The sequence below is a fragment of the Anomaloglossus baeobatrachus genome, chromosome 9 (genome assembly GCF_048569485.1).
Source record: "Anomaloglossus baeobatrachus isolate aAnoBae1 chromosome 9, aAnoBae1.hap1, whole genome shotgun sequence".
In the NCBI taxonomy this organism is placed as follows: Eukaryota; Metazoa; Chordata; class Amphibia; order Anura; family Aromobatidae; genus Anomaloglossus; species Anomaloglossus baeobatrachus.
The window spans coordinates 154,105,961-154,123,469 of record NC_134361.1 but is presented as its reverse complement, the minus strand read 5'-3'; the positions used below and the strand labels follow the sequence as shown (position 1 = coordinate 154,123,469).

Sequence of the window (17,509 nt, the reverse complement as noted above, 5' to 3'; positions counted from 1 at the left end):
GTGTAGGAGGCCTGGCTGTGTGCGCATGTGTGTGTGTATGTAGGAGGCCTGGCTGTGTGTGTGTGTGTGTGTGTTTGTATGTAGGGAGCCTGGCTGTGTGTTTGTGTTTGTATCTAGGAGGCCTGGCTGTGTGTGTGTTTGTATGTAGGCGGCCTGTGTGTGTGTGTGTTCATGTGTTTGTATGTAGGGGGCCTGGCTGTGTGTGTGTGTATGTAGGAGGCCTGGCTGTGTATGTGTATGTGTGTGTGTAGGAGGCCTGGCTGTGTGTGTGTGTGTGTGTAGGAGGCCTGGATGTGTGTGTGTGTGTGTGTGTGTGTATGTGTATGTGTGTGTGTGTGTGTGTGTGTGTGTGTGTAGGAGGCCTGGCTGTGTGTGTGTGTGTGTGTGTGTGTGTGTGTGTGTAGGAGGCCTGGTTGTTTGTGTATGTGTGTGTGTGTGTTTGTATGTAAGAGGCCTGGCTGTGTGTGTGTGTGTGTGCGTGTGTATGTTTGTATGTAGGAGACCTGGCTGTGTGTGTGTTGGTATGTAGGAGGCCTGGCTGTGTGTGTGTGTGTGTTTGTATCGAGGAGGCCTGGCTGTGTGTGTTTGTATGTAGGGTTCCTGGCTGTGTGTGTTTGTGTGTAGGGTTCCTGGCTTTGTGTGTTTGTGTGTGTTTGTATGTAGGGGGCCTGGCTGTGTGTGTGCTTGTATTGAGGAGGCCTGGCTGCGTGTGTTTGTATGTACGGTTCCTGGCTGTGTGTGTTTGTGTGTGTTTATGTAGGGGGCCTGGCTGTGTGTGTGTGTGTGTGTATGTAGGAGGCCTGGCTGTGTGTGTGTTTGTGAGGCCTGGCTGTGTGTGTGTAGGAAGCCTGGCTGTGTGTGTATGTGTGTGTGTATGTAGGAGGCCTGGCTGTGTGTGTGTGCGTGTATGTTTGTATGTAGGAGGCCTGGCTGTGTGTGTGTGTGTAGGAGGCCTGGCTGTGTGTGTGTGTGTAGGAGTCCTGGCTGTGTGTTTGTGTGTAGGAGGCCTGGCTGTGTGTGTGTGTGTGTAGGAGTCCTGGCTGTGTGTTTGTGTGTAGGATTCCTGGCTGTGTGTGTGTGTGTGTGTGTGTATGTGTAGGAGGCCTTGCTGTGTGTATGTATGTGTAGGAGGCCTGGCTGTGTGTGTGTGTGTGTGTGTGTGTGTGAGGCCTGGATGTGTGTGTGTGTGTGTAGGAGGCCTGGCTGTGTGTGTGTGTAGGAGGCCTGGCTATGTGTGTATGTGTGTGTGTATGTAGGAGGCCTGGCTGTGTGTGTGTGTGTGTGTGTGTGTAGGAGGCCTGGCTGTGTGTGTGTGTGTGTAGGAGGCCTGGCTGTGTGTATGTGTGTGTGTGTTTAGGAGGCCTGGCTGTGTGTGTGTATATGAGTGTGCGTGTGTAGGAGGCCTGGCTGTGTGTGTGTGTGTGTAGGAGGCCTGGCTGTGTGTGTATGTGTATGTAGGCGGCCTGGCTGTGTGTGTGTGTTTGTATGTAGGCGGCCTGTGTGTGTGTGTTCATGTGTTTGTATGTAGAGGGCCTGGCTGTGTGTGTGTGTGTATGTATGTAGGAGGCCTGGTTGTGTGTGTGTTTGTATGTAGGAGGACTGGCTGTGTGTGTGTATGTGTTTGTATGTAGGAGACCTGGCTGTGTGTGTGTGTGTGTGTGTTTGTCTGTAGGAGGCCTGACTGTGTGTGTGTGTTTGTATCTAGGAGGCCTGGCTGTGTGTGTGTGTGTGTGTGTGTGTTTGTGTGTTTGTATGTAGGAGGCCTGGCAGTGTGTGTGTTTGTATGTAGGGGGCCTGGCTGTGTGTGTGTTTGTGTGTGTATGTAGGAGGCCTGGCTGTGTGTGTTTGTATGTAGGAGGCCTGGCTGTGTTTGTGTGTGTGTGTGTTTATGTGTGTGTGTGAGGCCTGGATGTGTGTGTGAGTGTGTGTGTGTGTAGGAGGCCTGGGTGTGTGTGTGTGTGTGTGAGGCCTGGCTGTGTGTGTATGTGTGTGTGTGTGTGTGTGTGTGTGAGGCCTGGATGTGTGTGTGTGTGTGTGTGTGTAGGAGGCCTGGCTGTGTGTGTGTGTGTGTGTAGGAGGCTTGGCTGTGTGTGTTTTTATGTGTATGTGTGTGTGTAGGAGGCCTGGCTGTGTGTGTGTGTGTGTGTGTGTGTGTAGAAGGCCTGGCTGTGTGTGTGTGTGTGTGTAGGAGTCCTGGCTGTGTGTTTGTGTGTAGGAGGCCTGGCTGTGTGTGTGTGTGTGTAGGAGTCCTGGCTGTGTGTTTGTGTGTCTGTGTGTGTGTGTAGGAGGCCTGGCTGTGTGTATGCATGTGTAGGAGGCCTGGCTGTGTGTGTGTATATGTGTGTGTGTGTGTGTGTGTGTGTGTGTAGGAGGCCTGGCTGTGTGTGTGTGTGTAGGAGGCCTGGCTGTGTGCGCATGTGTGTGTGTGTATGTAGGAGGCCTGGCTGTGTGTTTGTGTTTGTATCTAGGAGGCCTGGCTGTGTGTGTGTTTGTATGTAGGCGGCCTGTGTGTGTGTGTGTGTGTTCATGTGTTTGTATGTAGGGGGCCTGGCTGTGTGTGTGTGTATGTAGGAGGCCTGGCTGTGTATGTGTGTGTGTAGGAGGCCTGGATGTGTGTGTGTGTGTGTATGTGTATGTGTGTGTGTGTGTGTGTGTGTGTGTGTGTAGGAGGCCTGGCTGTGTGTGTGTGTGTGTGTGTGTGTGTGTGTGTGTAGGAGGCCTGGTTGTTTGTGTATGTGTGTGTGTGTGTTTGTATGTAAGAGGCCTGGCTGTGTGTGTGTGTGTGCGTGTGTATGTTTGTATGTAGGAGACCTGGCTGTGTGTGTGTTGGTATGTAGGAGGCCTGGCTGTGTGTGTGTGTGTGTGTGTGTTTGTATCGAGGAGGCCTGGCTGTGTGTGTTTGTATGTAGGGTTCCTGGCTGTGTGTGTTTGTGTGTAGGGTTCCTGGCTTTGTGTGTTTGTGTGTGTTTATGTAGGGGGCCTGACTGTGTGTGTGTGTGTGTGTGTGTGTGTATGTAGGAGGCCTGGCTGTGTGTGTGTTTGTGAGGCCTGGCTGTGTGTGTGTAGGAAGCCTGGCTGTGTGTGTATGTGTGTGTGTATGTAGGAGGCCTGGCTGTGTGTGTGTGCGTGTATGTTTGTATGTAGGAGGCCTGGCTGTGTGTGTGTGTTTGTATCTAGGAGGCCTGGCTGTGTGTGTGTTTGTATGTAGGCGGCCTGTGTGTGTGTGTTCATGTGTTTGTATGTAGGGGGCCTGGCTGTGTGTGTGTGTATGTAGGAGGCCTGGCTGTGTGTGTTTTTGTATGTAGGAGGCCTGGCTGTGTGTGTGTGTGTAGGAGGCCTGGCTGTGTGTGTGTGTGTGTGTGTGTGTATGTAGGAGGCCTGGCTGTGTGTGTATGTGTGTGTGTGTGTGTGTGTGAGGCCTGGCTGTGTGTGTGTGTGTGTGTGTGTGTGTATGTAGGAGGCCTGGCTGTGTGTGTGTGTGTATGTTTGTATGTAGGAGGCCTGGCTGTGTGTGTGTTTGTATCTAGGAGGCCTGTGTGTGTGTGTGTTCATGTGTTTGTATGTAGGGGGCCTGGCTGTGTGTGTGTGTGTATGTAGGAGGCCTGGCTGTGTGTGTTTGTATATAGGAGGCCTGGCTGTGTGTGTGTGTGTGTGTAGGAGGCCTGGCTGTGTGTGTGTGTGTGTGTGTAGGAGGCCTGGCTGTGTGTGTATGTGTGTGTGTGTGTGTGTGTGTGTGTGTGTAGGAGGCCTGGCTGTGTGTGTGTGTAGGAGGCCTGGTTGTGTGTGTATATGTGTGTGTGTATGTTTGTATGTAGGAGACCTGGCTGTGTGTGTGTGTTTGTGTGTTGGTATCTAGGAGGCCTGGCTGTGTGTGTGTGTGTGTGTGTTTGTATCGAGGAGGCCTGGCTGTGTGTGTTTGTATGTAGGGGGCCTGGCTGTGTGTGTGTGTGTGTGTAGGAGGCCTGGCTGTGTGTGTGTGTGAGTGTGTAGGAGGCCTGGCTGTGTGTGTGTGTGTGTGTGTGTGTGTGTGAGGCCTGGCTGTGTGTGTGTGTGTGTGTAGGAAGCCTGGTTGTGTGTGTATATGTGTGTGTGTGTGTGTGTATGTAGGAGGCCTGGCTGTGTGTGTGTGTGTGTGTGTGTGTGTGTGTATGTTTGTATGTAGGAGACCTGGCTGTGTGTGTGTGTGTGTGTGTGTGTGTATCTAGGAGGCCTGGATGTGTGTGTGTGTGTGTGTGTGTATGTAGGAGGCCTGGCTGTGTGTGTTTTTGTATGTAGGAGGCCTGGCTGTGTGTGTGTGTGTGTGTGTGTAGGAGCCCGGCTGTGTGTGTGTGTGTGTATATATACACATATATACATACACACACACTATATATATATATATATATATATATATATATATATATATATATATATATATATATATATATATATATATATATATTATTATGAGGCCTGGCTGTGTGTACCTTATTCTGTATGTATACACCACTTCTGTTATGTATACTGGGTGTAATCCTCAGTATCTGCATTATTCTGTATAGATACACAGCACAGTACCACTTCTCCTGTCCTGTATACTGGGTGTTATCCTCAGTAGCTAAATTATTCTGTATATATACACTGCACAGCACCACTTCTCCTGTCCTGTATACTGGTATTTGTGACCTGGAAGTCTCTATTACAATGTAAGTCTATGGAACCTTGTTTGGATGTTCCATAGATTTGCATTGTAAAAGGCTCTTGTAGGTCATGCAGATCACAGTGCGACCCAGAGAGTCTGCAGAGCGGTGATGTCACTGAGCAGAAGAGCAGAGTGGTGCAGCACACAGGAAAAGGTTGTGGCAGGTGAGTATATTAACTCACTGACAGTACACTGCAGTAACATTTACACACAGAAAGAGTAAAAGTTCATATGAGGCTTCTTTAGGTGCACTGTTTTGTCTGGTTTATAGTGGAAGTGAGTATATATGAATCAACTCTGTGGACAACATGCAATTACCAGGGCACATTTTTTTCCCCCCAACACTGTTTTCCAAGCTCTAGACAGATTTCTGTAGTCCCTATGTGACAACAGACTGATGAATGGTGATAGAGCGCTGTGCACACTGTCAGGATTCCCCTGTATTCCCAGTGTAGTGATCGGATGTATGCATTTTGCACAGTTATGGCTGAGTAGAGTCCTAGACACCTCTCTCAGTAGGACACTAATAGATGTGGATGAGAATTTAGTCGCCATTTCACCACAAGAGTATCATCATTACTTCGGGTTTATCTTTTTAAAGCATTGTTACCTCTACTCTTTATATTACAGGTAAAATATATCTTTGTAGCGTGTTAGCCAGTAGAGATAAAAAAAAGTTTGTTTAAAAGAACTGAGAGTCCTCAGTGGTTGATACCTTCTAATGGCTAACTGAAAAGATGGTAATAATAGCAAGCTTCGAGACTACTCAGGACCTGCATAGTCTCGAAAGTTTGCTATTATTACCATCTCTTTATATTAACCCCTTCACGACCATGGACGGAAAGATCCGTCATGGTGCCCTGGGCCTTAAAGACCAAGGACGGATCTTTCCGTCATGGTGAAATCGCGGCACCGGAGCCCCCGGTGACTGCGATCGGTTAACACAAACCGCAGATTCAGGTAGGAGGGGACCTGTACCTGACCTCAGGAGGGGTGGTGCCTCCTCCCCGGACCTACGGAGGCTGTGATTTGCTGACGAATGCCACTCAACCAGTCACACTGTAATGTTCCAGCCATTTAAAATGGCTGAAACATTGAAATCCAGCCCTGACCAGTGCAGCTGTAGCACTGGCCATTGGCTGGAGCTGGGTGACCTCACTAGATCACCCTCCCCCAGCTCCAGTAGCTCTGATTGGAGAAATCGGCCTTGTGATCGATCTCTCTAATCACAGTGGACCTGTTGCCAGTGACCGCCCCCATCAGCTTCACTTGTCGGTCCCTGCAACATGCCAGCACAGTAAGTGTATACAGTGCAATGGCAGGGCAACAAGCTCCGGTCCCATGCTGTTATGTGACCGGAGCATGGGACCCAGAAGTTGCCATTGCACTGTATGAAACCGGCGAAAAGCCTCCCGATCCACCGTTGACCTCCATCTGTCACAGTGCCACCGCTCCCCCCCGATCTGCTGACGGCCCCTCCCCCTCGTGATCGGCTGCCCGCTTCCTCACCTCCGTGATGTGCTGCCCTCCCCCTCTCCTCCGTTATGTGCTGCAGAGCCCCTCCCCCTCATGATCGGCTGCCCGCCCCCTCTCCTCCGTTATGTGCTGCTCGTCCCCTCCGTTATGTGCTGCTCGCCCCCCCTCCGTGATGTGCTGCCCGCTCCCCCCCACCTCTCAACCCAGTGATCGGCTACCCACCCCCTCCCCTGTCACCCCCGTGATGTGTGCTCCATCCCGTCACCCCCGTGATCTGTGCTCCCTCCCCTATCACCCCCGTGATCTGTGCTCCCTCATCTGTCACCCCCGTGATCTGTGCTCCCTCATCTGTAACCCCCGTGATCTGTGCTCCCTCACCTGTAACCCCTGTGATCTGTGCTCCCTCACCTGTAACCCCCGTGATCTGTGCTCCCTCACCTGTAACCCCCGTGATCTGTGCTCCCTCACCTGTAACCCCCGTGATTTGCTGTCCGCTCTCCCTCACTTCTCACCCCCGTGATCTGTGCTCTGCTCACCTGTCTCCTCCGTGATCTGCGCTGGACTCCCTCTCCCACCTCTCACCCTCCCCGATCTGCTGCCTCCTTCATCTCCTGTGATCCTGCTGCATAGATCCATCCTGTAGGGTAACTATCCCCAATCTCACCTCCCACTCCCCTTCCCTCCCATCCCCCCATCCCCCCTTCCCCCCATCCTCTGCCGCTCCTGCATCCACTGCGCCCTCTCCCATCCGCCCCCACCCTATTCCAGCCGCCGCCGTCTCACATTCACAGATGCTCCCTTTATATGCCGCTGCCCCCCATCTGCTGCCCCCCCATCTGCCGCTGTTCTGATTCATCCTGTAAGTATTGTTCGTGGCTCTTTTCTAACTATCCCCAATCGCATCTCCCACTCCCTCTCCCCCCCCCACCTGCTTGCCGCCAAGTGCTGATCAGCTACGTGATTGGCTGATCAGGTACGTAATTGTTGCTCTAGTTTTTGCTTTTTTTTGTGCACCCCAAATAAAAAAAAAAACAAAAAACAAAACTTGAACAATTAGGTTTTTTTTTCTATGCCATGGGGGTCTAGTTTCCAAAAGGGGGTCACATGTGGGGGAACTCCACTGTTTAGGTACCTCAGGGGGTCTCCAAATACAACATGGAATACGCTAATTATCCCAGACAATTTTGCGTTTGAAACGTCAAATGACGCTCATTGCATTCTGAGCCCTGCTGTGCGCCCAAACATTTGATTTCCACCACATATGAGGTGTCTGTGTACTCAGGAGAAATTGCACAATACATTTTATGGTGCAATTTTTCCTGATACCCTTGTGAAAAAAAAAGCTACCTGGTTGAAGTAACAATTTTGTGGTAAAATTTTTTTTTTTTATTTTCACGGCTCAACTCTATTAACTTTTGTGAAGCCCCCAGAGATTCAAAGTGCTCAATTAACATCTAGATAAATTCCATGAGGGGTCTAGTTTCCAAAATGGGGTCACATGTGGGGGAGCTCCACTGTTTCAGCACCTCAGGGGCTCTCCAAACGCAACATGGTGCGGCTAACGATTCCAGCTAATTTTCTGTTCAAAAAGTCAAATGACGCTCCTTCCCTTACGAGTCCTGCCGTGCGCCCAAACAGTGGTTTTTCGCCACATATGAGGTATCTGCGTGCTCAGAAGAAATTGCCCAACAAATTTTGGGGGTTCATTTAATCCTGCTACCTTTGTGAATATGCAATATTTGAGGCTAAATTAACATTTTTGTTGCAAAAAGTAAAATGTTCATTTTTTCCTTCCACATTGCTTTAGTTACTGTGAAGCACCTGAAGGGTTAATAACCTTTTTGAATATGGTTTTGAGTAGCCTGAGGGGTGCCGTTTTTGGAATGGTGTCACTCTTGGGTGTTTTGTGTCGTGTAAATCTTTCAAAATTGCTTCAAATGTGATGTGGTCCCTAAAAAAAGTGGCTTTGTAAATTTTGTTGTAAAAATGAGAAATTGCTCATAAACTTTGAACCCCTATAACTTCATAATTTTTTTTTTTTTTCACAAAATTGTTCTGATGTAAAGTAGACATGTGGGAAATGTTATTTATTAATTATTTTGTGTCATATGTCTCGTTGGTTTTAGACCATAAAAATTAAAAGTTTGAAAATTACAAAATTTTCGCGAAATTTCCATTTTTTTTTAAAAAGAAACGCAAAAAGTATTGGCCTAAATTTACCACTAACATGAAGCCCAATATGTCACGAAAAAACAGTCTCAGAATCACAGGGATCCGTTGAAGCGTTCCAGAGTTAAAACCTCATAAATTGACACTGGTCAAAATTGCAAAAAATGTCCTGGTCTTTAGGGTCAAAATAGGCTTGGGGCTGAAGGGGTTAAGCAGCCGGAGGTAAATACAATAAGGATGGGTCGCTGCTCATGGGCCACTGCTGTGTGCTTGCCCCCCAGGCCAAAATTTGCCAGCCAGCCCCTGAACCCAGCAGAGGAAATCACTTGCAATAACCCAGACTTTTTGGAATAAGTTCGTCCATCAAATAATAAAGTACCATATTTATTTATACAATGACTGAAAGAGTAAAAATACATGAAAAATGCAAAGCACTACCACACCAAGATAGATGACTCTGGAGGCTATAATGAGTGCAAAAACAAGACTGCATTTTAAAGGGGCTCTGTCAACAGGATTTCACCCCCAAACTATTTATATCTTAACTATCACAGACAAGTTGAGCAATACCAGTCCATTCCTAAATTACTGAGAAATGAACATTTGAATTGATATGCAAATGAGGATGTAGATATGAAGACTCTGTCATTCCAGATCTATTCCCTGTCCAGCGCTGCCTTGTACTACCTGACTGAGGCCCCCTTCACACGTCCGTGAAACACGTGCGTGTTTGGTCCGTTCCCGTATGTACCGGAGACACGGCCAAACATGCACCAATGTTAATCTATGTTTGAGGGCACACGTGCGTTATTTCATAATGTCCGTGTCCGTGATCTGTATGTGTTTCCGTTTTGCACGGAAGCATGACCGTTTTCTGCATGGAACACGCACACCATGAAAGTCAATGGTTATGTGCGCATAATACGTGACACGGATGCATCTCTGTATGCTCCGTGTACGTTTTGTGCTTTTTTCTAGCGATGTCAGTCATTCTTTCTTTTCCTGTCTTTGTCGGTCAATCTCCCTCAGTCCGTCGGTCGGTCTCTCTGTCTGTCTGTCGGTCTCTCTCTGTCTTGTCTGTCCCTCTCTCGCTGTCTGTCGGTCAGTCTCCCCCCTCTCTCATACTTACCGATCCGCAGCGCTGCATGGCTGTTCTCTAAACTCCGGCGGCTTTTCCTCTTTTGAAAAAGCCGGCCGCTCATTAAACAATCTCGTATTCCCTGCTTTCCCCGCCCACCGGCACCTATGATTGGTTGCAGTTAGACATGCCCCCACGCTGATTGACAGCTGTCTCACTGCAACCAATCACAGCCGCCGGGGGGCGGGACTATACTGTGCAGTTAAAAAATAAATAATTTAAAAAAAAAACGACGTGCGGTCCCCCCCCCCATTTTGATACCAGCCAGGGTAAAGTCACACGGCTGAAGGCTGGTATTCTCAGGATGGGGAGCTCCACGTTATGGGGAGCCCCCCAGCCTAACAATATCAGCCAGCAGCCACCCAGAATGGCCGAATCCGTTAGATGCCACTGTTCTGGAACTCTACCCGGCTCTTCCTGATTGGCCCTGGTGCGTTGGCAATTGGGGTAATAAGAAGTTAATGGCAGCCCATAGCTGCCACTAAATCCTAGATTAATCATGTCAGGCGTCTCCCCGAAATACCTTCCATGATTATTCTGTAGGTTACATTTAAAAAACAGACACACCCTAAAAATCCTTTATTAGAAATAAAAAACACTTTGTTAATAAAAAATTTGTTAATTCCCTCATCACCAATTTATTAACCCCAACAAAGCCCTCCATGTCCGGCGTAATCCACGGACCTCCAGCGTCGCATCCAGCTCTGCTGCATGAAGGTGACAGGAGCAGCAGAATACACCGCCGCTCCTGTCAGCTCCACGCAGCAAATGAGGTGAGTAGCGCGATCAGCTGAGCTGTCACTGAGGTTAATCGCGGCCACCGCTGGATCCAGTTTAATGAGCGGCTGGCTTTTTCAAAAGAGGAAAAGCCGCCGAAGTTTAGAGAACAGCCGTGCAGCGCCGCGCCGGTGATCGGGGAATGGTGAGTATGCGAGAGGAGTACTCCATTCAGTCACTCTGGTGATTAGCGGTCACCGGTGAGTCCTTCACGGGTGGCCGCTAATCAGGACGCGACACAGACAGAGCCGCGGTATCACAATGAAGTCGGGTGAAGTTCACCCCAGTTCATTCTCTACGCGCGACTCTGTCTGCTGTCAGCGGGTATGTATCTACGACATTGTGCATCACAAACACGCATAAACTCACACGGACAACACATACACGTCAGTTATTTCTCTCACGCATAAACGGACAACCAACACGCACACACGGCTAACATACGGCATTCACACAGATGGCACACGGACACAAAAAAAAGGACACAAAAACGGAAAACGGACCCGAAAAACGGACGTAACACACGTGCATGTTTTTTCACGGACGTGTGAAGGGGGCCTGACTGACAGTCTCTATTCTATGTGACTTAAGGTAACGGAGAGGTCAGTCACAGAAGCTTCAGATCTACAGCCTCATTTGCATATCAATTCAAACACTAATTTCTCTTTAATGGAGGAGTAGACTATATAGATAAGGGTGTTGCTTGAATTATATTTAAAAGACCCACATCTCAATAAATTGGAATATCATCAAACCATTTATTTATTTTAGTAATTCAATACAAAAAGGAAAATGCTTATATTATATACTGTAGTCATTACAAACATAGTGTTTTACTTCATGTGTTTATTTCTGTTAATATTGATAATTATGGCTTACAGCCAATGAAAACCCAAAAATTATTATCTCAGAAAAGTAGAATATTATATAAGACCAACTGAAAAAATTATTTTAACCTCAGAAATGTTGACCTACTGAATAGTCTGTGCAGTAAATGCCTCAATACTTGGTTGGGGCTCTTTTTGCATGAATTACTGCATCAATGTGGTGTGGCATGGAGGCGATTAACCTGTGGCATGGCTGAGGTGTAATGGAAACCCAGGTTGCTTTGATAGCAGCCTTCAGCTCGTCTCCATTGTTGGGTCTTGTGTCTCTCATCTTTCTCTGGACAATACCACATAAATTCTCTATGAGGTTTAGGTCAAGCAAGTTTGCTGGCCAATCAAGCACAGTGATGCTGTGGTTATTAAACCAGGTATTTGTGCTTTTGGCAGTATGGACAGGTGCCATGTCCTGCTGGAAAATGAAATTTCCATCTCCAAATAGCTTGTCAACAGAGGGAAGCATGAAGTGCTCTAAAAGTTTCTTGTAGACGGCTGCGCTGACTTTGGTCTTTATAAAATACAATGGACCTACACCAGCAACTGACATTGTTCCCCAAACCATCACTGATTGTAGAAACTTCACACTAGACCTCAAGCAGATTGGATTGTGGCCTCTCCAATTTTCCTCCAAACTCTGGGACCTTGATTTTCAAATAAAATGCAAAATTTACTTTGATCTGAAAACAACAAACACCTTGACCACTGAGCAATAGTTTAGTTCTTTTTCTCCTTGGCCCAGGTAAGACGCTTCTGGCATTGTCTATTGGTCATGAGTGGCTTGAAACAAGGAATGCAACAGTTGTAGCTCATGTCCTGGATACGTCTGTGTGTGGTGGCTCTTGAAGCAGACTCCAGCAGCAGTCCACTCCTTGTGAATCTCCCCCAAATTTCTGAATGGCCTTTTCTTAACAATCTCTTGAAGGCTGCGGTTATCCCGGTTGCTTGTGCACCTTTTTCTTCTGCACTTTTTCCTTCCACTCAACTTTCCATTAATATGCTTGGATACAGCACTTTGTGAACAGCCAACGTCTTTAGCAATGACCTTTTGTGGAGTGCGTCAATGACTGCCTTCAGGACATCTGTCAAGTCAGCAGTTTACCACATGATTGTGTAGCCTATCGAACCAGACTAAAGGCCCCTTTACACACTGAGACTTTCTAACGATCCCACCCAACCTGGCCGGGATCGCTACAAAGTCTCTGGTGAGCTGTCAAACAGACAGACCTGGCCAACGACGCAACAGTGATCCGGACCTGCAGAACAACCTAGCTAGTCATTGGGGACATTGTAAAGCAGCTTTTTGAACAGGAAGTCGCTGTAAAGTCCCCTTTACACACTGAGACTTTCTAGCGATCATGCTGCACAGCGGGAAACAAAGGACCAAAGAATGGTCCTGAACGATTTGTAGCGATCAGCAACTTCACAGCAGGGGCCATGTCGCTGATGTGTTTCACACACTGCAATGTCGCTGGGGAGGTCGCTATTACGTCACAAAACTGGTGACGTTACAGCAATGTTGTTTGCGATGTTGCAGTGTGTAAAGCCACCTTAAGGGACCATTTGAAATGCTTAAGGTACCGTCACACTAAGCAACATCGCTAGCAACATCGCTGCTGAGGCACAACTTGCTAGCGATGTTGCTGTGTGTGACATCCAGCAACAACCTGGCTCCTGCTGTGAGGTCATTGGTTGTTGCTGAATGTCCTGAACCATTTTTTAGTTGTTGCTCTCCCGCTGTGAAGCACACATCGCTGTGTGTGACAGCGACAGAGCAACAACTAAATGTGCAGTGAGCAGGGAGCTGGCTTCTGCGGACGCTGGTAACCAATGTAAATATCGGGTAACCAAGAAGCCCTTTCCTTGGTTACCCGATATTTACCTTCGTTACCAGCGTCCGCCGCTGTCAGTGCTGGCTCCCTGCACACGTAGCCAGACTACACATCTGAGATAATGACGTTTGAGTTTTCATTGGCTGTATGCCATATTCATGAACATTAACAGAAATAAACACTTAACATAGATCACTCTGTTTGTAATGACAATATATTTGTTTAATTTTTGTATTGAATTACTGAAATAAATTAACTTTTTGATGATATTCTAGTTTATTGAGATGCACCTGTATTAATAGTTTCCAGTATGTCATCCTGACGACAGATTCCCTTTAATATGTGCTGAGGTATAAGCAAAGTGTACATGTTTAATACACCATACAAATGTAAATGATAACAACCCCATTCAAATTCTCAATCCTCACTGGAGGACCAACATGGTGGAGACTAACCAATGGAAGCCTGCACCAGCAATGAAGCCATTTAAATTTAAGTGTAATGATTAACAGCAGCATATGAATAGTTAAAGATTAGTAACCGGAGCTAGCTGTAGTCACTGTTTTTACATGTACATCCGGCAATTGCCTGATATGGAGCAGATTCATCACCTGAGCCCGTTTCATGCACGAGCACCCTGATTGTGACATATAGCTAAATCAAGTTAAAGGGAACCTGTCAGGTGCAATATGCACCCAGAACCACGAGCAGTTCTAGGTGCATATTAGTGATTCCTGCCTAACCGTCTCTTTATACACTAACATAGATAAAGAGATCTTTAGAAAAAGTATTTCTAAAGATCGTTTATTATAATGAGACCACCGACTAGTCGCAAGGGCATTAGTTCCCTTGGGCCCACATAGCATGTTAGCACAACCTTGTGGGTGTACTAACAGGCTAATGAATGCGCAGTGACGCCATATACACCTGACTCTTGATGGCAGCTGGAGTAGGATGGATGCACACTGCGCATGATCTGTAGGCCCCAGCACTTCTGGCCATGTGCACTATACCTCACTGAAGCCAGGAAGCTTACACCCAGCATCAGTTTAGTGCGCATGATCAGAAGTCCCAGGAACTCTGGATCATGTGCAGTGCACATCCAACCTTCACGGGTTGCTATCAGGAGTGAGGTATGTGCAGTGTCACTGCGCATTCATTAGCATGTTAGTATGCTCACAGGGGACTATTAGGCAAGAATTACTAATATGCAACTGACAGGTTCCCTTTAATACAAGACTATGTTCAGTTCTTCAATAAATGGGTCACCTTCAAATTATGTGCATATATTTTATACATAACTTTCGTTGGCTCTCTTAACATTTTACTTGATAAAAGAAAGTAACATCCTGAACAAATAAAAAAAAGAAAAAAATCAAAAGCAAAAAAAAAAAGCTGTTTCAAGTGTTGCCTAATTTTTTTTTATTTATTACTTTAATATAGTTCTGGATAGGCATGTATTTGACAATTAAATGTAGTTTAGTATTGGGTCTGATTAGAAAGCCAATAGAGCAGTTACTCTGTCAAATATACTGTGCATATTCAATTATTGGAGATTAGTTGCACATATTTCTGTGCTAAAAAACAATAACAAAGATTAGAATTGGGTTAATTCAGCATGCCCAGTGCCTTCAACAAATCTGCCATGTGTGATTATACGTATAACAAGTTAGAAAACATGTGGCCCAAGCACCTTATGATAGCAATAATAGATTTGGGGGTTCTATTTTATCTTGCAGAAATTTTTGCAATACAAACAATCTAAAAATATATTTTAACAGAATGTATATTAGATGCTGTAATGTGTTTATTTCTTCTATCTTTATTTGTTTTAATCTAGTGACACAGATGACATTTATTGATCTGACAGCAATAGAATAATAATAATAATAATAAATAATAAAAATAATAATGCTATAGAATGTAAATCAAAAACGATAACCAACAGAGGAATTAATAGAAAGACAACAGGAAAACATATGCTTCACTTGAAATACCAATTAATGTAAAACAAAGAAGAGTCAAGTAGAAGTTAAAACAGAAATTACAGAACTCAAAAATTAATTTCTAGATTTCATAGCAAAAGGTATCCATTAAATGTTTGTATATTACTTACCTAGCACATTCAAATAAGGTTCCAAACAGAATTTTTTTTTAACTCATTCCATTGAAAGAAAGATCATAATAGTCAAAGGAAATAGGGACTGTCACATATGAAAATCCAGAAAAGACTTTCATTAGAGAAAAATAAGAGAAATTTTCCAGCGACTAAACTGAAGAATGAGGTGAGCTTCTGTTTAGCTGGACAAAAAGGGATGCTGAAGATGTGACCTATAAAAAGGAGGCACCTCACAGATGGAGTGACTGTGCACACTAACTCCTCCCAACATTCCTAAACTCTCCGGGAAAAGAAAAGGAAGCTAAGGAGAATTAAGATAAGAGTTATGAAACACTATGCGAATAGTAATACCTTTTCTACTTATACTTGCAGAACCCTCAAAACATGATAGTAATCGTTTAATCTAATATATAAAGCTGAGTGTGTGTGTGTGTGTGTGTGTGTGTGTATATATGTGTACTGTATGTATGTATGTATATCTGCTAAAGGAGTCTGCACTGTCGCATTTATAATCACAAAATTTTGCACAGACACCTCATGTGACTCAGGGAACGTCATAGACTATGTTTTGATTGCAAAATTTAACCCCGCGCTTTACAGTTACTCTCCAAAAAAACTGCCTCCATTAAAGTGTATGGAGCTGGGAGCTACAGGTCATTAATAGGAGCTGTGATAGGTTGGTATAGAAACAAAGGAAAAATGTTAGTATAAGAAGCTTATGTGTGAGGTAATATGATGTTGGTGGAGAGACAGACATAGACAGAGACAGACTGAGAGACAGACATAGGCACAGACAGACAGACAGAGAAAGAGGCAGACAGACAGAGGCAGACAGGGAAAGAGATAAAGGCAAACAGACAGAGACAGGAAAAAAAGCCAGACAGAGAAAGAGACAGACAGAAAGACACACAGGGAAAGAGACAGACAGAGGCAAACAGGGAAAGAGAAAGAGACAGACAGACAAAGGTAGTCAGGAAAGAGACAAACAGACAGAGAAAAAAGGCAAAACAGACAGAGACAGACAGACAGAAAAAGAGACACAGACAGACAGAGAAGGGAGACAGAGAAAAACAGACAGAGACAGACAGGGAACAAAGTCAGACAGACAGGGAAAGACAGAGGGAAAGAGACAGACAGAAGCAGACAGACAGAGGCAGACAGTGACAGAGACAGATGGACAGGGAAAGAGACAGATAGACAGATCAGACAGGGAAAGAGAGAGAAAGGGAAAGAGACAGACAGAGACAGGGAAAGAGACAGACAGAAGCAGACAGGGAAACAGAGAGAGACAAGCATACAGGGAAAGAGACTGCAAAGACAGACAGAGAAAGACAGACACAAACAGACAGACAAGGAAAGAGGCAGACAGACAGGGAAAGAGACAGAGAGGTAGACAAGGAAAGAGACAGAGAGAGACAGATAGAGAGATAACAGAGATAGAGAAATAGACAGACACACAGACAGACAGACACACAGATAGAGAGACAGACACACAGACAGAGTGACAGACAGAGACATAGAGACAGACAGAGAGACTGATATAGAGACAGAAGAGATATAGACAGACAGACAAAGACAGACACTAATTGAGACAGAGACAGATAGAGACAGAGACAGACAGACACACAGATAGGCAGATAGAGAGAGACAGATAGAGAAGGAGACAGACAGAGAGAGACAGATAGAAACAGTTAGAGACAGACAGACAGAGACAGACAGACAGAGACAGACAGGGAAAGAGACAGACAGAGAGACAGAAGCAGACAGGGAAAGAGACAGACAGAGACTGGCAGGCCAGAAGACAGACAGACAGAGAGAGACAGATAGACAAACAGAGACAGAGAGTGAAACAGAGACAGACAGAGACAGATAAAAACAGAGATAGACAGACAAACAGACAGAAAGAAAGCCGCTGAAAGCCGCGCGCCGCTGGAATTTTAGCCAGTCTTCTTCATTGTGAGCGTGAGTGAGCAAAGTGTGAGCAAAAGTAAGTGTGAGTAGAATTGTTTGTATTTAGTTGTTTAATTACTTAACATTTGTTTAGTGCTATCCCCATTAGAAAATGTGCTCCACTATTGCTAATGCGATCCAGTGTACATCTTGTCTCATGTATGCAGTCCTTGAAAAGCCGTTCGAGGGTGCATACTGTTGTTCGAGATGTGCGCAAGTTGCACGTTTGGAAGCCCAGATACTGGATCTAAATGAGCAGCTGGCAACTCTGAGATGCATTAGCAATATGGAAAGGAGTGTGCTGCTCACTGAGCAGCAGCTTGCTGGGTCAGATGTGGGGGAGGATCGTAGTAGGGAGTGGCAGGACGGTGAGGTAGGTAGCTGGGTGACAGTTAGAAAGGGGGGTAAAGGGAAAAGTGCTAGGAAGGCTAGTCCTGAACTGACACACCCCAATAGGTTTGCAAACTTGGCAGATGAGGGGGATGT

General features: G+C 46.0%; 1 protein-coding gene across 1 annotated transcript in view; it reads right to left on the bottom strand.

The window, feature by feature from the left end:
• LOC142251327 (protein Shroom4-like) overlaps positions 1-15,236 on the bottom strand; it is a 1,515,126-nt gene extending 1,499,890 nt beyond the window's left edge. Inside the window, exon 1 of the mRNA XM_075324019.1 lies at positions 15,071-15,236. The gene's annotated coding sequence lies outside the window, so the exon portion shown is untranslated. The remainder of the gene's footprint in view (positions 1-15,070) is intronic.
• Between the last annotated feature and the right edge of the window lie 2,273 nt (positions 15,237-17,509).